This window comes from Vulpes lagopus, chromosome 2, assembly GCF_018345385.1.
Source record: "Vulpes lagopus strain Blue_001 chromosome 2, ASM1834538v1, whole genome shotgun sequence".
Taxonomy (NCBI): Eukaryota; Metazoa; Chordata; class Mammalia; order Carnivora; family Canidae; genus Vulpes; species Vulpes lagopus.
The window spans coordinates 142,390,011-142,410,799 of NC_054825.1; the positions used below are offsets into that span (position 1 = coordinate 142,390,011).

The window sequence follows — 20,789 nt, forward strand, 5'->3', positions numbered from 1 at the left end:
ACCTGGTCCTGACCTCAACATGACAGGAGTAAATGTTGTCTAATTGGACACAGTCCAGACTGGTAGTCACTGGGTTAATAAAATTTTTTTAAAAAATGAAATGAGATGAAATGAAAGTTAAAGTGAGGAAAGATAAGAAATTATACATGCATACCTAAATAATTTTGCTTCAATCATTTCCTTGTCCATTCATCAGTCTTCTGTTGTGTAACATTGTCTTACAGTCTGATTGGAGTGCTGTTACTTTCTTGCATAAAGCATCAACTTTAATCTCCAGTTTCAGCTTCTTTCAGATGAAATTTAAAAATAAATCCAGCTGCAAAGAAACATGAAAATCGACTTCTCTAGATATTTATGAGCATTTTCTAATATTTTATAACGACTTATTATATTACACAACTCCCCCCTGCCCTCCCCGCCCCCACCCCATAGATTCTATCCAGAGCATTTGTTTTAGTTCTCATGGAAAGAGCTCTTTTTCTTTTCTCACTCATATTTCTCTGTTTTTCATACTATTTGATAAATTATGTAATTTCAAGAACAAACACAACTGGCATAAACAGATTTGGAAACAAATTTAGCTGACTCTTGGTGCACATAAAACTCTGATGGGGGCAGATATGCATGGATGCGCTAGAACAGTCCTTTTGGCTTCCAGTACTCTGCGATGGGCATCTTCCAGCATTTTGTACCGAGGGAATGGAGAGCATGGTTACTAAACGGACATTGATAAACTGAGCATCTACGGTGTAGCTTATCGATGTCTGGTAATAAAATCTTATTGGGAATTGGAGAACATAGAAACTGTAAAAAGCATTGAGAAAAAGTAGCTAGCATAATCCAATCATTTAACAGCTGAGAAAATCCAGACCTTGGGAATATCTTCCCAAAACCACTTTGTTAGCAGGAAGCAGAACAGATTTGATATTTCTCTTCAGCATCCCTCCCCACATTAAATGTTTCATTTTGTCACTACTTGAGAAAGTTGCTGAAATGGCTGAATTTCTTCTTTTCTCTAGTCCTCTGTTTTTCAAATAATATGCAAAGAAAAAATTCTCTCACCTGAGACTAATATTTTTATTATCACAAATATTATAAATATTCTACCTTGAGGTTTGCAATTAAAAATAGACTAGTCTTTTTTTGTGTGTGAATTTTCATTGCCAATGGCATACCTTTTTTTTTTTTTTTTGAGATTTCAATGTCAAACACAGTATTAGTTTTTGTCTCTTCCAAACATGGATATTGAGAACCGACTTTTTCATCCCAATGAATTCACAGCAACTCACATTTGAACATTGGTCAGCAACTAGAAAATAACTTGAAATGGGAGAAAAGGGGGGCTGAAATACTAGAAAGACTGAATAAATAAACAAGAAACCAACCGTGCAGCTGACTTTTCCAGATATTTTGCCAAGATGCCTAGGGTCATTGGTAAATGGTTCTCGTATAATACCATAAAAAATATCTAACCATAGAAATGTATCAGAAATTGTAGTTATTTACTTTACAGAAACTTATAAGGCTTGTACGATGCGTGCTCATGTATATTTATAAAAATGGGTCAAATATAATATAATAAAAGTCTTAAAAAAGGAACTCGGGAATTAGAAACAGATTCCATATTCTCATATTTTTAAAATGTGTTTTCTTTCTGTTAGAAAAACATCTATAAGGAATCGATTTGGCATAAATAAGTGTGTATCCTTATGAACTCCACCTTCAGACTCGGCCCCAACTTTCCAGTAATAACCAGCTGTTTAGTGCTAAGCCTCATGGTTACTTCCCCCAAAGAGAAATGGTGGGTGCTTACAGTCACCTGTGGGGGAGTACTGGTCCTCCCTTCTTGCTGGGAATCCTCACCTGCCTAGGTAGGATCAGACCGGCACTGACTTAGGAGTCACCTGGGTAGTTGTTCTAATTTACTCCAAAGTTTCCATGATACTAGACTCCACTGGTTCTTTTTTTTTTTTTTTTTTAAGATTTATTTATGATAGACAGTGAGAGAGAGAGAGAGAGAGAGAGAGAGAGAGAGGCAGAGACACAGGAGGAGGGAGAAGCAGGCTCCATGCCAGGAGCCCGACTTGGGACTTGATCCTGGGACTCCAGGTTCACGCCCTGGGCCAAAGGCAGGAGCTAAACTGCTGAGCCACCCAGGGATCCCCTCCACTGGTTCTTTTCAGACCTCTCTGACTTTCTCTGTTCCCTTACAGATATATTTCTTTCATTTTGTCATTAAGTCTTGGCATTCCCCACAGTTTCAGACTTGGACCAGGGTTCTTCCTTCTCACCCACTCTTTTAAATGATTTCATTCCTGAGAGTGTCTTGACTATTATGCCCTAGGGACTCCCAGATCCGTGCATACAGCACACTTCTCCCTGGCAAATGAGAACCATGTCAAGCCTCCTTGAACGGCCTCCTTGAACGGGGTCTATCCAAAAGCCTTTGGACATTTCAAATACCACTTAAGGAAAACTGAACATGGGATCTGTTTTCCTCCTGCAACTCTTCTGTATCCTGTGTTCTTTCTCACTCCTAGAAAAAGCAATTACTCAATTCAGAAACTTCTGAGAAATTTCTAGAAATAGAAAATTTCTTTAATTGGACTTTTACCATTGAATTTGGATTTTTACTAGGAGTGTAATTGCAGACTCTTAAGATGACACTAGTTTTATTTAAATTAATAAATTATTGTACTGAACAGGGTTACTAAAAGTACACTAATGAATTTAATCCATGAATAGCTTTCCCTAAGCACTACATTACCACTATCACCACCACCACCACCACCATGAGCTGCTCCATCATACCTAATTTTTTTCTTCCAACTAAAGCTTGCAGCAGTGGTCATAATTATGTGTTGAAAATTCCTAATTTGGGTAATCTTGTTAATGCACAGCTACACAAACGCAGCCAGTACCACAGAGTACGTGTGCCTATCTAAGAATATAAAAACCAAACAACTGAGTATATAGGTACATATTTATATTTTCATTCTCCAGAACTGAAAAATAAGAAAAGAGGGAAAGGCCAAGGCGAGTTCCAAAAATAAAAAAGGATCAGGTAGGGAAAAAGGTGAAAAAGTACTGATACATTTTCCACTTACTCTAATTAAATCTAATCACAGCTGACAACTAACTATTGTGTTGTGGGTTTGTAAAGTCAGCTCAAAGACTCCATTCCTGATTAAATCAAGTACAAGCAGTACAAAAGTCACTAATGATAAAGCAAGCCCCATTAGACTGTTAAAATATAACAAGGATCCTCTTTCACAAATCAGTGTATTTCTATTTAGTCAGAGCCTACCACTCTGAAAATACGTCAGTAATCATTCTTCTGTCTTTCTTGATCTTTTGCTACTTTCTCCAGGGCCTGCAGTCAACTGTGGAGGTGGAACAATGAGGTCTTTCATGTGAAAGAAAAAAAGAAAGCTCCCTGTGTGCAATGCTCTCTCTCCTTTTCTGTGTCACTGTGAACATACTAAAAGAAACAAAAGGGAAGGATCAACACCCTTTCCAGTGGTCAAAAGATATTTTGGAAATAAAGGAAGAAATCCTTGAGAATGGCTTTGTGTCTGTCTGTCTTCCAGTTGACTGTCACTGATGGTATGTGTGAAAGCTTTTCAGTGTCAGAAATCCAAGTCCAGAGAAGACAAGTGAAACACAGACTTGGGTTTTCTCCTGAAAAGCAGTGAATGACATTTGCTAAGACGACCGGGAGCCCTCGACATTATAGAGGGAAAAAATGCTGGCATCAATGAGATTTTGAATGCTTAGGCAGACAAACGTAGACAACCTCCCAAGCTTGATCTTACTTATTGTTTTTACAAAATAATTTTATAAGAGGAGCAGTGAGATCCTGGAACTTACATTTAACTTCAGGGTCAGGAGAGAAGCCAAGTAAAATAGAGGGACCTTTGAAAGATTAGAGCTTACAATGAGTTAAGATCTCAGCTGTTCCATGTTCTTCAGAGGAAAGTAAAACCAAAGCCAGACTATGTAGAAGGAGAGCTAGTGTGACCCAAATATCTAATCTCTATGTTGCCTCTAGTGCATAAACTACTCAACAGGCAAAGGACTCAGGAGTCCTTATCTCTGCCACTTTTTAAGAGTACATTACCCTCACTAAATATTTTAGTTTGTTGGGTCTTGCTTTAACATAGTGTTCAAAATTTTAAAATAGTATTCCTTTGTACAACTAAAGAGGTCTAGTGGAATTTTTTCATCATTAACTCATTTTATCCTCACTTCAGCAAGGGTTGGTATTGTGCCCATTATTGATCAGCCAGGAGAAGTGGTATCAATTTGGTTTTGTAAATGGAAAGTCAGAGCAATGGGGAAGCTGAGAGGACTAAGCAAGACTCTGATAGTTTGGAAGTGGTAGTACAGCTAGGACTAAAACCCAGTTCTCAGAGTGTCCAGCATCATGTTAACACATGAACAAATTATATTGAAGCTACATTTTATGAGGCGGTTTTAAATCAATGTAAGTCATCATAACCCAAAGCAAAAGCAGTTGTCTAAGGATGTTCAACCACATAATCAATATTCAGCCAAGTGTGTTTGGAATGGAAGATGAATGCTACATGAACGAGTATTCATTGATAAAGAATTATTTACATCTTCATCAATTTTAACTGAGGACTATATTGAGAAAGCAGAGACCCCTGATGAATTCCATTCCTCCAACACTTTAAGTGTTAAAAGCTAATACCAGTTTTAATATTGTTGATTTACAAGCCATAATAAATTTGTTGGACTGCTCTTCCCTGGAGGCTTGTTTAGATGTGACACCAAAGGAACTAAACATAAAGATTCTCTTTGTTCTGAAACTAGTTGGGAAAGTAGAAAGTCACTACAAAGATAAATACATTTGAAGCATAGTGTATATTTTTAGTATTAGAGTTCAATCAACTAAAGAGCACAAGGCAATGGAGATTTTCCAGGTTGTATATATTTTAATTTTGCTAATATCTATCAAGTAGTTAGTATCCAGAATGCACCATATCAAGGGGAGAGAAAGTTATCAGCTGGATTTGGGAAAAGATGTACAGTGAATTGAACACAAGAATCTAACTTTGCTCTCACTAGAAACCCCTGTAAAATCAAGTAAAGAAAGGGATAGATAGATAGATAGATGATAGATAGATAGATAGATAGATAGATAGATAGATAGATAGATATTTTTTTAAAGGTATATATCCAAGGATAAATGGAGATGATACAACAGCACAATTTTAGAAAGTCAGGAAAGCAGACAGATGGGTGTTAACCAAAGGGCCATGTAGGCCCAAGAAGGCCAAAACTAACCAGCAATGAGAAAAGCTAAAAACTGACCCAATCTCCATTTCAAAAAAAACATAAGTCTCAGAAATTAGCAGCATCAGATACCTCTGGACGTGGGCATTAAGGGGAAGTAAATAAAGAGCCAAAAGAAGAAAGATTGGTTGGAGGTTGTAATGAATCAATATATATATATATATCTAGATTCTTTTGGCTATTCTATGGATCTGAGCTATTCTCCTTGCCCACCAACAAGAAGATCAGAAAGGTTAAAACAGAGTCTCTGCTCTGGAGAAAGCCAAGCATAATTGAGGATGTGAGTTGTATCGTGAAAATGCACGGATTAAATGAATAACTACCTGGCTACCAGCTTGCTAGATGATAGGCCTTACACTTCAGGGAGAATATTGGATGATACTTCTCTACATATCAACCAAGTGGAAAGATTTAACATGAGTTTCATGGGTTCCTCCAACAAGAGTCCAGACAAATTACAGAGAAACTAAGTATTCACAGGACCCACTCATGCCCTCAGAGATTCCAGAGATTCCAATCAGGAAATCAGATTCCCCTACTCTGAATCAGGAGCAGTCAAGCAAAGATTACCAGAAATCAGAGGGGAAAAAAAATATAGTATGGAACACAGAAATGAAAATGAACAGAATGAAAGCCTTGCAGAAAACATGCCAAGTGAAGAGAATTTCAAAAAAGTCTCATTTATGTCCCCAGAGAGAGGATTTTCATAGATGCAGACTGCCACTAGCTAACTAGCAACAATGAAAAAAGAATAAGATGATATAAAAAAGAATTCTGGGGCACCCAGGTGCCTCAGTCAGTTGAATGACTCCTGATTTCAGCTCAGGTCATGATCTTGTAAGCCATGAGATTGAGAGTGAGCTCAGCATTGGGTTCTGCACTCAGCGGGGAGTCTGCTTGAAATTCTCTCCCTCTTCCCCTCCCCCAATTCATGTGAACCGCGGATGCATCTCTGTGCACATGCTGTCTCTCAAATAAATAAATAAATAAATAAATAAATAAATAAATAAATAGTAAATAACAATTCTGAGGGCAAAAAGAACTTCTGGAAAATAAAATTTGATAGCAGTGGGGAAAAAGTCAATAGAAGTTTTGAAAAGAAATGATAAGGAAATCTTCAAGAACATTTTGAGGCCAAGAGGTCCCAGAATGAATGCAGAATGTGACAGAACAATCTAACCATATCCTAAATATATAGAAACAATCTCATCCAAGGGAAATGAGGAGCAAAGATGCTGACCTTAGTAGCACTGCAAACAAATGGAGTCTGTAAGACTAAAGGCAAAAGGAACTACACATAGCACCGAACACTAGTTGATAAAATTGTTTCCCTTAGGGTGCCCGCTAACAATCATGATACTGTGATACATATATACTGGAACTGAACGACCCGGTAGGTGGATGGGGGATTTGAGGAGCCAGTTTTCTCACTGTTGGAGTGGGAATTTACAGAAAAATGAAGGAAAGAGGCTAGAATGATCTACCTGGTAATGGATTAGAGTTGGAGACATCAGCATGAACTCATGTTTGGGTTAATATACATGCAGATGTTACTTATAGAAATATTTATAGATGCATGTATATATAGGAGTTGGTATACACACATTTTCTTGCTATGCCAGCTAAGAGAGCCAAAAGCAATAATATTCCAGTAGCAACACACAGATTTTGGTTCCCAATACCATTCTCCAGTAAAAGGAACCGGGTATCCTCGGAGAAGTGTCTAATTCTAGGGTTGGGATGAGAAATATACAAAGTAAACCAGAAACATCTTACAGTGATGAAAAGTAAGGAAATGCTCAAAAATAATAAATACATATATATACACATATGTACAATATTGGAGGTAAACAAAGTAGTCAACCAAAACCTCTGAATAGCCAAAGCCAGAACAATCTGAGCAATAAAATAAAAAAAGTATTTGATTCTAGCCCAAAGTATAAAATAAGTATTCGAGTTCATACTGTTATAAATAAATAACTGAATAAATAAATAAGAGAGAAGAGAATCTCCGATGCAGAAAAATTCCAAATAATTTATGTAGCTACTCTACCTTCAATGAGATGGAGCATAACTCCAATTAAGTGTGAGCTGTGCATACTGACACCTTTTGAAAGAGTACAGTATGGAGAAGGAATAAAATAGTAACTTTACAGTACATAAACATAAGAAATACTATCTCAGATGAACAAAGTTAACACTAAAAGTGATGTCATGTTAATAGTATATACCCTTGATATGATGTCATGAAAGTGGCACTTTAGTTCTGTGCCTCTTCCCAGAAACCCATAACCCCAATCTAATCATGAGAAAAACATCAGACAAATCCCAGCTGAGGGACATTCTACAAAATACTTGATAAGTACTCTTCAACACTGTTGAGAACATCAAAAACAAGAAATGTTTAAGAAGCTTTCCCAGCCGAGAGGACCCTAAGGAGACATGACTGCTAAATAGAATGTGATATCCAGATGGGATCCTAAAACAGAAAAATGACATCAGATAAAGAAAGACCAAGGAGATCTGAAAAAAAAAAAAAATGGACTTTACTTATTATGAATATACCAATATTACTTCATTAATTATAATAAATGTGCCATATTAACATAAAATGTTTAATAGGGAAAATGACGTGCAGAGCCCATGTACTTTTTATATAATATTTTTAATTTTTCCGTTAATCTATAATTATTTTAAAATTAAAAGTCTATTAAAGTATTTTTCAAATTGCAAGATTAAGTAATAAAGTATTTCAAAAAATAGAAAAAAAAATACAGAGATAGAAAACATGAGAGAAAAATAATAATAAGAGCCCTGAGAAGTTCTAGACATAATGTCCAGTGTTCAACAAATGGTGTTTCAGAAAGAGGGAAAAGAAAATAGAGTTAATAATTATCAAACTGAAAATAGAAGAAAATTTTCCAGTACCAGTGAGACTTCAGATTGAAAAGGCCCATTATGTATGTAGCATACTATATGGAGGGAAATAAAACTCAGATTCATTTACATAATTTTAAAATATCAGAACATGAAAGTTAAAAGGTAAGATTCTACAAGCTTCCATGAAGAGATATATAAATAAAATAGGTTACTTATAATGAAAAGATAATTTGATTGATAACAATTTCACTGAACAATAGAAAAAAAAATCCTCAAGTAAAATTTTTAATCCTAGAATTTTTAACCTAACCAAACTACTAATAAATATAAGAGCAACTCAGAAAGTTTATCTCATATGTACCCTTTCTTAGATATTAACTTTTGGATATGTTCTACAAAATGAATTAATCAACCAAAAAGGACGAAGTCAGTAGATCTTGGACAGGGTAGATTCAACTTGGGAAGTAATGAATGAAAATCTTGGGACAGCAGGTTTGCAGCCATTCTAGATAGCAACTAGCCCATGTTGGAACAGGAGGATTCCAGGAGGAAATATTCAAGAAAAGAGAAATCCATGTATTGGTAAAAAGCAGACAATGAAAGTAAAAGAAAGGCAGTTAGAAACCCTAGGAAAAGCAAAAAAAAAAAATCTAAACAAGAAAGCAAATATATTTAAATAGACCATGAACAATATTCACATAATTGTCACAACGCAAGCACTATTTACTGGCATTTATCCTTTAAAATCGATCAACAAAGCAGAGAGAGTTAATTACAATCCCAAAAGAGAAAGCAAATGTTATCAACCTTAATCATATAAAAGATATGGGTGACAACAGTTAGAAAGTAAAAGGAGTGAGGAGAGCTAAAGAGAAGAGTATGTATGATAATGGTCCAATCTTTCATAGCAGAAAATTAAGAGATGGTACATACAATGGATAGAAAAAAAGTAAAATATTTATTTACTCATTAAACTTATGAAGTTAACCAATAGAGGCATTAAAAAGAGGCACAATTGTTTGGGAAGCAGAGATGGGATGGTAGTGTAAGTACACTAAATCTTTTCCCTTTATATAGGAACACAATCTTTAAAACTTACAAATCAGGAAATAACAGTATAGACATACTTTTAGACAAATTGGGATGATACCAAAATAATTAAAATCCAAAACTGTTAAGAATCAGATACACTTTTCTCTAGGGGATGAGACTCAGGGTAGGGAGGGATAAGGCTGTTGTTCTTTGGTATTATTTGAGATTTTTAGCCAGCAAGTGCAAACATTACTCTAATAAAGATAAGAGTTCTTATTAATGACTAAGATGTCATTCCTGCTGTGAGGATTCCGGTACAGAAAACTGGTAACTAAAATGTAAGGGCAAGAGGGAATAAAAAAAGGAGAGGATGGAGAGAGGTGACAAAATATTTATTGAGGGTCTACCTTGTGCCTGTCCATTCTGCTGGATTATTTACATTATCTTATTTCAACCTTCTGCCTTTCCAGTGACTTCCCCTTTTTTCCTCTGAACAATGGAGGCTTGAAAAGGTAGGCAATTTATTCAAGATCACAGAGCTTCATGCGTGAGAGCCCAGAATCAAACCCAGGTCTATCAAAGTCTAAACAGATGTACTTTCTCTTTTAGGAGGCGGTCACCTAAAGGCAAGGGATGTTTGGATATCACTAAGATTTCTAAGATAAAAGCTGCCTTCCTGCCAGAGGAAGTTATAGCCAAGGGCAGGCAAGTTAACCCACAGATCTAGGATACAGCAGGACAAGGCAGGCTGCAGCCCCTGGGTGAGGCCTTCTCCAGAGAAGCAGACTGCTGAGAGCCTCTTTCTGATGTCCGTGTCCTATCTCACACATTCAAAACATTTAATATCTGGAGAGATGAATGATTCATCTGAACCCATCCCAGGAGTCATGAAATGTTTCCCTTTGTTGGAGCTAGACACAAGATCAACTAGGAAGAGAGATGGCATCCTGCAGATCCCTACCACAGCCAACCCTTCCGTCTCCCCGTTCTACTGCCCTGCCTCCCACGTAGGAGACTTGGGGCAAGGCTAATTTGGTCACATTATTTCTCAGTGGGACCCTCCCTCAGAAATCTTTTTAGGCATTTTTGGCCATTGCATTATTCTTTTCGTTGAAACATTCTGTTAAAACTTCTCATCACCTCCTGAAACTCTCAATCCCCTTTCCTCTTTCTCCTCCTCTCCTCTTTTTGCCCTCTCCTTTCTCTTCCTCCTCCTCCTTCTTTCTCTTCCTCTTCTCTCTCTCTCTCTCTCTCTCTCTCTCTCTCTTTCTCTCTCTCTCACACACAGCTGGTAATCATGCCTACTATTTCTCCAGGAAACACAGACCACTGCTCTCATAAATCCAACCAACACTCACCCATTCTTCCTTTCCTCCCATGTCAGAAGCCTACCCCTCCTCTCAGGCAAAGCTAACGACTCTACTTTCACTTCTTGTCCTGTTTTTCTGGAATCTGTGTCATCTCTCTCATCTCTGTTTTCTACTCCTCCTTCTCCAAGAGCACCTTTCCCTTACCTGAAAACATAGCTAAGCTTCCCACACCAAACTTCCTTTCTTCTCAGTGGCATTCCTTCCTCCACAGACATTTGTGGAGCACCTACCAGGAACCCAACACTGCACCGGTGAAGAATACTTTGGGGCATGAGGCAGGCCTGGCTCCACAGAGCTTACAATCTAGTGGAGGAGGAGATGATAAGTGAAAGTAAATATAACATTACGAATTTCCCAGGAAGGAAACAAGTAGGTTGCAGTGAGAGAAAATAAAAGGGAGGTGGAGTGCCCATCAAGTCAGGGTACCCAGGAAAGGGCTCTTCTATCGCTTCCATGACTGGACTTCAGGCTATCACCTTTCGCCTGGCTTCTAAGGAACCCTTAAACAAGTTCCCTGCTTACAAATTCCACCTTTTGGTTCTTTTCAGATGTTGCTACTGTAGTTGAGTTTCTAAAGCAGATCAAATCTTGTCGGTCCTCTACTGAAGCCTGCAGTGGTTTCTCAATACCTGTAAGCCCTGATGCTTGACCCCAACGTTTAAAAATGCCTGAGTGGTTAAGAAGAGTCTGTGAGATCATGATATAAACAGACCAGTGCTGTGAGGAACGCTTTGTACTGACTTCCCTCTCCAGAGCTCCCGTGGCCTCATTCGTTTTGCCAATCTCTGTTTTAGTTTGTTCTGTTGGAGCAGCCATCCAATGGAAAGCTAGAGCAGTGGCATTCTCCTTCATGATCCCTGAGAGCTCCTAAGAAGAGGTTGGGCTGTGGAATCTGCAAAGGGGAGAAGGAAGTGACTAAGACTTTGGAAAAAGGAAGGGTGACCCAGAGCAAAGAAAGAGGGCCTAGGAGATGAGCAGCAGGAAAGAGTTGTTAGGGTGGGCTCCGGGACAGACACAGTACAGCCGCCTCTCTTAGCCTCCTACTTCAAGCTATGGCAGGAGACCAGGTTTTAGCGTTCTTCCTTAAACTTCTACTTGGAAAACTAGTCCATTAAAACAAAATAAAACTAAATTTGTTGAATTTCTCATTTGGTCAAGTGAGTTTCTGGGAATTGGCCATTGCGTGGATTTACTTCAAGAGTCTAGGGGAATTTGACAGTCGGCTTGTCTGACTGATTCTGCCACAGGGAAGTGAGTTATATGGGTCAAGTTTAATGCCATGGGCAGAGGAGCTTCTACCCTGCTTCCTTTTTAGTGTTCGGGAAGATATTGTGTCATCGGTTGCTTCAGCATCAGCATGTGGATAGAAGAGGGTGGGCCTAAATTTAGCTCTCCCAAGCTGCCCCAGAAAGGGAGTATGGAACTCAGTTGAAGGCTTGACTGGGAGCTTGTTGGCAGCTCTCTTGATGAAGCAGATGAGGTAACCCGCCAGTGGTGGACCAGAGCTGGCTCACTGGGCAGAGAGCTCACTGTTGCATTGTCAGAAATTTCAAATCAGTTGCTGAACACAGAAGTTATTAAAAATTAAATTGTTCAACCTTACAATTAAATAGGTACTATTAAATATGAAGGTAATGCAATATTCAAAACGATCACTCCATATTTATTTTGCTTCATCTTACTATTATCTTGCTCTTGAGATTATTTACTATTTACTATTACTGTTGTATCTGTATGGCAGGTCTCTCCCCAACTCTGCATTCGTCGACGTCATCTTAGTAGCTTGATATGCTAAGGTATTTAAACTATAGAAGTCTGCAAATACTACCACTCAGGGCTCCTCCCACCCAAGACTAACTGCTAATTGTTTTTGCAACACACCACTGCCTGTGGTCCACACCGCAGGGTAGACTGCCTGCAAGAGAAACTAGAGCAGTTCCGCCGGACCTGTGCAGTGCCAAGAAGGCAGGACCAAGTCAACAAGAACGGAGATGGTCCATGAGTTACACCAGCTACAGGCTTTAGACTCAGACACCAGCAGAACACCCTGGAGTAGCACCAGTCTGCCTCAGTGATCCCCATGCAGGAAGCAGCCCAGATCAGCCATGACGCGGCAGAGACCAGCAAGCATCCAGAGGACACCAAAGAACCCCAACCGCCCTCTGCCACCATGGGATCACCTAAGTTTCACCTTCAGATGCCATCTTGGAAAGAAAGAGGGGAAAAAGCAGAAATCTGAAAAACTGAGCACTTTATCCAACAGAGACAAAGAATTTACCTAAAGGAATGCTTTTCTTTATAGAACTGAAGGAAATTCATCTGGTGGGACTGAAATTGTCCTTAGCCCCTAGGCTGGCCAACTTGGGCAGAGGTGATGGAGGGAGGGTGCTCTTTGGTGAAGACAGACCAGTTAGAGAGGAAAGGAGCTATGCTTTGTTGTTTTTGTACGTGTAAGAACAATGTATGTGAATTCACTCTTGCTGCCATGGTGATATTGAGATTTTATTAAGCAGTAAGTACACTTGGTATCATCCATATGCAGATGAAGAAATGAAGGCTCAGAAATGAAGGCTCATGTAACTTACACAGTGTCACACATCTAGGACACAGAAGGAGACAGGCCTTGAAAGCAAGGTTGGCATGGCTACAGAGATTGAGTCCTTCTGTCCTACTGTCTGTCATCAGCCCTTGCTCTGGCCCTTCTGTCTGTGTACATACTGCCTCATGACTGGGGCAGACCAGGGAGGGGGGCTTCCTCATGGGAAAGCATCTGGAATAGACAACCTGGAAACCAAGGCAAGTCAGGAAAGTTATTACTTGAGCAGCGGACCATCAAGACTTTGGGGCCTAGGATAAGAAATGAAACGTTACTGGAAAGGAAATTGAGGTTTGGAGGTGAGTGCACCCATCATGAGGAAGGTAAGTGGGCTACAGAGTTGGCAGCTACCAGAGCTGGGGGGCAAGTAATGATGAAGGTATGGAGCAGAGAGCCCGGGTGGAGCCAAATCCAGAAACACTGACCAATCACTCGTTCATGCAGGCCCAGCTCATCTGGCTGCCAGAGCAGTGGCCGCCTCATGCAAGAGCCAAACCCAGCATGCAACCAGCTTTTCTCCAAAGTGTGATGATTACTCATGCACTCCCTCCCACTGCCCTGCATGCCCCAGGACTGCTTTCTCCAGCCGCCTCTTATTTGTTTTGAAAAGTGAGTATTTTTATTAGTATATCAAAGTAATTCATGCAGATAATTTTAGAAATGGACATAATACAGAAGGGCTTATAAGAACAAGCAGCCATCACCTGGCCCGCCCCCTCCCCCTTCCAAGTTCCAATTCTCCACACTTTGCACTCGACCTCTGTAAACTTCCAGATGCCTCATGCCCTCCCCTAGCTCTCATGGAACAGCACAAGCTGGAACGTGTCCCAAGATTCCTCCCCTGCTTTTATTATCTCAGCAAGAGTGGGAGGAGCCAAACATAAAGGCCCCGAGATATATAGAGCTTTGGGGAAAACAAATAGACGGAGGTCCAGAGCAGGCGCAGAAGGGAAGGGAGGGGACCTCCCAAGCCTCTTTTGTTTCACTGATTTCCATGGGCGGATGGATGGTTTCTCCCCATTGTCTGGTGCATATTGTGTATTTTTTTCAGCTCCAGGGAATGAGTCAGCATCTCCCTCCTCCTTTACTTCCTATCTACTTCTTCAGCAGCTCTCTAGAACAACCTCACTGACTCCCTTTAACATGAAGAACTTCAAACACCAGTTGAATCCAAAGGCACATTTTTGCATCCCGGGAGGAGAAGTTTGTTCTGGGGCCTGGTGTTGCAAAAACTTAAGAATTCCTTTGTCTGCTGTCCTTAAGGACATCATCCGCGCATTCATTCATTCACCAGACATTTGCTAAGCATCCGCTCTGGGTCAGGAACGCGTGCAGCACGATGGACACAGTTTCGTGTGAACTCTGTACCCTCATCTTGCTGTTAACCTAGAGGGAAAGTCAGAGGGAAAAGTGGTGAGAGGGCTCATGAAAACAAGGTGTATGGAAGCGTCTGGAAAGGCACTGCCCTGCTGACTGAGAAGTTGGGGACAGCTTTCCAGATAGGGGAATCTGAAGTGAGATTTAAAAGCCAAATCTGAGTTACAGGATATGCAGAAGGCATTGAGAGCCTATAGGGATGCTGAGTGTGGTTGGAGCAATCTTCCTGTGATCAGGACCCAAAATAGCTTATGGATATTCAGAATATCTGAACAAAGTCTGGTTCCTGGATCAAGAGCCTAAATCCTGATTTTTAGACAATGGCACCTGCTCCCAAATTTGGGGATGTTCAGATTTTGCCTGTTACAAACCAGTTCCCCAGTTCACACCCACGTCTCCCCTCAGCTGCATAAGCAACCCTGCAACAGCAGCCAGCCCTCTCTTGGTTCTTTGGGTCTCCTTGGACTTCTGGTTCAGTTTCCTGCTTCTGGAGGCTCATATCCAATATTTGTCGTTCAGATGCTTCCTTTCTTAGCACTCTAAGGCCCTGGGAGAGGAAGTAAAGGGCTTCTAAGCTGCATTCCCACTGTTGCAAGAAAAATATATGAAGGACGAAGCATGTAGGACTCTAGGACACATGGAAGTCCCCCAGAATTCCAGCCAGTCTCCCCCTGAAATTCCACTTTGGTATTTCATCCCTTTGTCTAAATACTTTGGTAGCTATTAAGCTGAGACTCATCCCAGAAGAATAATATTTGAAGTATATCAGTTCCAAACTTTTTTATTTTGATGGAAAAGGGACATCATAACACAGGACAATAGAAAAGTGGACATCATTGAAGAGAGGAAACCATTCCAGTCTGAAAGGCTGAAAGATTGAAATGTCACAACTTTACCCAGGATTAGACCTGCCTTTCAAGAGAGAGAAGAGAAAAGAGATGGGAATAGAAGCAGGGGGAAAGAAGAGATCACAAAGGCAATGGAAGGAAGGAGCTAAAGGGAAGAGCAGGACTCTGAGCAGGAGGACAGAGAAATAACATGACATAACCAGGACCACATAAACCAGGACAATTTTTATGGGAAATGTATATTAAAATAAGTACTGAAAGGGGACAAAGAAGACAAGAAGACAAGAGAAGAAAGTATGGGTCATACCACACTTGGTCCATAGAGAATCATTTTGGCTTTGGCTGGTTTAAAATAAAGACCAGCCAAAGACCAATCAAATGTACCATTTTCTGCTCTCTCCCACACACACCTCTCAGCCAACCCACAGCCTAAGCACGGCTGCTCCAGGAGAGGACAGACTTGTAACTTCCCGAACTTGTTACATGGAGGACAGTTGAGTCCTATTCCTTGTCACAGATAAAATTAAGTCCCGTTTTCAATTTTTGCAAATTCCTTCCAAATCCTTTTGAAATTACTCCTCCACGCCCCACCCCACCTCATTTTCTCAAGGGAAACAGTCAACTGAACAGGAAGTCCAACTGTTCTTCATGTGGAACAGAAAAGGATATGGTAACTCTGAGAAAAGAAATCACTGCAGAATTAACTCACAGTGTGAAAAATTCTACATGCAAACACATGCATTCACGTGCACACACACACACACACACACACACATTCACACACACACCACCTCTGGGAACCTTGATCTTGAAAACAGTATTTCATTATCTATCCACTAAAAAGACAAATCCCGGGTGCCTGCATGGTTCAGTCAGTTAAGTCGTTGGCTCTTGATTTGAGTTTAGGTCATGATCTCAGGGTCCTAAGACTGAGCCCTGAGTCAGGCTCCACATTCAGTGGTGAGTCTGCTTGAGGTTCTCTCTCTCCCCCTTTCCCCCCTCCCCACTACTCATGCTTGCAGCCATTCTCTCTCTCTCTCTCTCTCTCTCTCTCTCTCTCTCTCAAAATAAACGAATCTTTAAAGAAAAATGACAAATCCAGTTTTAGGCTAGATGAGGATACAAATTTTCAAAATATCTGTTGGGTACACAATGATGGCCCTCTCTGCAGATCTCATCAATATAGTGCCCAACAGGGAATTGTAGCTTAGCATTATAGAGATCAACCCACTGGTGAGGAAAAGGTCTGTTCAGATTGTTCACCCAGCATTCAGAAGTTAATCTTTCCAATTCACAAAAAGTGTCAGGGGGGAATGTTCTAGCCATGTGTTTCTCCTGACAAAAATAGAGAAGAAAATAATGCTGTGCCCCAGGAGTTTAGAATAAAGCTGATAAGAACACATTCAGGAATTTTTGAAACACCACTAGGGAGTACTTACAGATTTAATTGTAGGTAGTAAATTTGGAAAGCCATGTTGCCCTGAAACCATTATTTATTTTTCTCTGTAAGCTTTGGAAAGCATTGATTTGGAAATATGGATTTATTTGCCCATAGAGTCTTTTGGAAAACATGTTCTGGTTCTTTTCATGGTCCCAGCCTATCTTTCTGACTTTATATGGGAGTTAATTTCTTTTTAGCATTATATTCATTTCCTCATCTATAGTATATACAAGGTTCAACTACATCTCTCCAAAGTTTTGTAAATATTCCTACCGAGGCTTTCTGGAGAAGGAAGAACTTTAACTCCTTCCAGAGAAGGCTGATTAGTAAGAAGGACTATGGATCAGTTTAGCAAGAAATAGGGGTTTTCCTTAGACCAAAAGGGAACTACTTTAACAACAACATGTTAAGGTGTGCATTGAAGAGAGATCTTTTGAGAGAGACAATGCCTAACAAATTCTGACACTGACTACTAAGGAATACTTGTTGCAGGAGATGTTAAAAAAAATTATCTGTTATATTACCATTTTTAAAAATGATTTAAATAGTAAAAAGCTTATAATGATAAAAGTCATAAACTGCACTAGGAAAAAACGCCACACTGAAGCCATTTCTATCAGAGAAATTTATTGCAAAAATACATAAGAATGGAGGCTCCAATGAGAAATCACTCATTAGCTATGTGGCCAGTCCAGGTCCTAGCTCTTCTGATTCTGGTATGTGACTGGCTTCCAGGAGCTTAGGAGGAGTAACTCAATGTGCCAGACTACAAACCAAATGTAAATGGTTCATCTTCTTTTGTTCAATTAACAAAACATTTTTAATTTCCCCAGAAGGAATATGGGTGAATTTTCTAGCACTTGATATGAAGTGACCTTGTTAGTTAGAGAACAGGCAAAGATGTCTCCATGTAACAAACCACTTTCCTCCTTGTATAGACTCCTTAGTTAAATTACAGTCACCTGGAACTGTGGCCTTGATTAAGACACAATGCTATATCAGTTATCGGATTCTACAGGAAAGAAATGATTAGAGTCATCTTTGTTCAAAGGTTACTTTGCCATCATAATTGAAAAAGAAAAAAAGTAGCAAAAAGGAAAGATATATGCAACACAAGTATAAAGTATTAATGCCCTTAATGTAAAAAGTGCTCTAATAAAAATGCAACTGGAAAAATGTTTTTGGGGGGGGGTGGGGGTCTACCCAGCATGTGAATGCCTGTCTAATGCAGACGAGTATTAATGGTGTATAAGCTACCACTTTTTACTAAGAAGCCAGAGCTACCAAAGAATACTCCCTTATCCTACTGGTCACTATAGTTCAGGCATGTGGACCTAAGCTCAATCGATCAGGTGCTTGCTTGTACCAGGGACTCTGAATCTTGAGAATGATGCAAAGACAAGGAGGCAAATGGAGAATTTATTCACAGTAGTATCAAGAGTCCCAAGGTAGTGACACTGAGTTGTACAGATTTCAATAACAGCATATTAACTATCCTGTCCTACAGCATTAGATTTATTGCATTCTACTGCCCGTCTCTCCTTTACCAAGCCTGGATCTCCAACTTTCTTACTGATCCTCTAAGGTCCTCCATATCCTTCCAGCAAAATCCATTCCTCTCTAGGCTAACCAGAGTTAACTATTTTTTTTTTTGAGTTTTATTTATTTAAGTAATCTTTATACCAAATGTGGGGCTCAGACTCATGACCCCAAAATCAAGAGTTGCACACTCCTTGGACTGAGCTGGCCAGTCACCCCAAACCAGAATTGATATTTGCAGCTTGCAGCTAAAGATCCCTGACAGAGGAAATGAATAGACAGTTCCCAAGTGAAGCAACATATTGGGAAATTAACATAGAGAAAGATGTTCAACTTCACTAATGATCAAGGAAGAGTAAATAAAGAACAAAATACACCTTTTCACTGGATTAGCAGTGATTAAAAGAATTGTTGGCAAAGGTGTAGAGAAACAAGCCATTTAATAAACCATTAATATGCACGAGCTTATATGTTGATGCAACTTTTCCAGAAGGCATACTGGAAATGTGCACCAATATTTAAGTATGTATACTCTTTGATCAGCAATTTCACAACTAGTAATTTACCTTAAAGAGATAATTAATTGGCCCATGGCACAGCATTAAATGTTTTCATGACTGCAATGTTTATAATTGGAAAATGGAAACAATCTAACCATTCATCCACAGACAAATTGTTAAATTATGATCAATCTTTTTAAAAGAATATTACTTAGCAGTTAAGAAGTCCAGGTTATATCTATATTTACTGAGAAACATCTTCAAAGCTTTTATGGAAGTGAAGAAAAGTTTTCAGAGGCATAAATATTGTGTAATTTCATTTTTTAAAAGTATTTTTCGGCCTAATATGATAGGTAGAATTAGAATTCTAAGAAATGCCCCAGGACCTCTGCCCTGGCTCTTATACCTGTGATCATGTTACATTACGTGGAAAAAGGGATTTCACTGATGTAATTAAGATTACTTATCAGTTGACTTTGAACTATTCGAAAGGAGATTATCCAGTTGGGCCTGACCTAATCACATGAACTCTTGAATAATACAGCTAATGGCAGAAGGAGAACTCCAAAAATCAAAACTCAGGATGGACTTACTGGCTTAAAGATAGAGGAGAGCACATAGAAAGGACCTGATGTCACCTCTAAAAGCTGAGAATGACCCCCATATATATATATATATATATATATATATATATATATATATATATATATATATATACCCAAGGCTCATGCATCATAGCAGAGTGAGACCCTGAACAATTGGCTCTAATAACATAATCTATACGTTATTGAAGTTATTGTTGCCTCTCTGGGCAATGAGATTTTTGAGGGGGTGACATTTAGTTTACTTTTTAAACCAATCATTTGTGCTTGTTTTTTCTTCACAAGTATAATCAGAGGAAAATATTTTAATATATGGACAACATAGAACCATGTGATGACCTGGAAGCCACTTGCCTCTCTCTGTAGACTTCTCCTGCAGCCTACACAAGAGGAGTTCCTTCCCACTCCAACATGAGAGAAAGTAAGGTTTTCGGTCACTGTCGTTTTGTCTTTTGTTTGTTTTTCTCTAACCCACAACCAGAAAGAATTTCAAGTGTAGAAGAGGACAGGTCTTAGAAGCAAGAAAACTGGGTTCAAATGCAAAATTGGCAATCACTATGTCTTTCTAGATGTGTTTCCTCATTTGGGAAAGAAGATACAATAATACTTAATGGAAGGCTGTTGCAAAGATAACCCTAACAACGTCTGTGAAAAATATAGCATCATACAAGATGGATAATAAGAGCCAACATATATGGAGTGTTTCGCATTTCTCAGCACCTGCCTGGGTGGCTCAGTCAGTTAACTGTCCAACTCTTGGTTTCAGCTCAGGTCATGATCCCGTGCCATGGGTCATGGGATCCAGCCCCACATAGGGCCCCATACTCAGTGGGGAGTCTGCTTGAGATTCTTTCTCTCTCTCTCCCTCTCCCTCCACCCCTCCTTCTATTCACTTGTTCTCTCTCTCTCTCTCTAAAAGAAAGAAGAAAAAGAAAGAAAGAAAGACGAAAAAAAGAAAAGAAAGAAAGAAAGAAAGAAAGAAAGAAAGAAAGAAAGAAAGAAAGAAAAAAGAAAGAATTTGTCAACACCATTCTGTGTGTTTTACATGCCTGCTACTGAATCAGAAGCCAAGCCAAGTTTTAACAGGATCCCCAGGTGACTTGTGTGCATATTCAAGTTTGAAAACTACAGCTCTGTTATTTAATGTTCACATTCATCCTAGGAAGAAGATGCCACATCATTCCCGCTTTCCAGACAGGATAACGTGCCCAAGGTTAGTGAGACACAACCTGATTCCAGACCATCCAGATCCAGAGCTCACAAGCTTAACCATTCTACTGTACTG

The 20,789-nt window shown here is 39.4% G+C and overlaps 1 long non-coding RNA gene across 1 annotated transcript in view; it reads left to right on the forward strand.

The window, feature by feature from the left end:
• LOC121485626 overlaps positions 1 to 19,883 on the forward strand; it is a 42,552-nt gene extending 22,669 nt beyond the window's left edge. Inside the window, exons 2-3 of the long non-coding RNA XR_005986340.1 lie at positions 13,642 to 13,806; positions 19,790 to 19,883. This is a non-coding gene — a long non-coding RNA (uncharacterized LOC121485626). The remainder of the gene's footprint in view (positions 1 to 13,641; positions 13,807 to 19,789) is intronic.
• Positions 19,884 to 20,789: the final 906 nt, after the last annotated feature.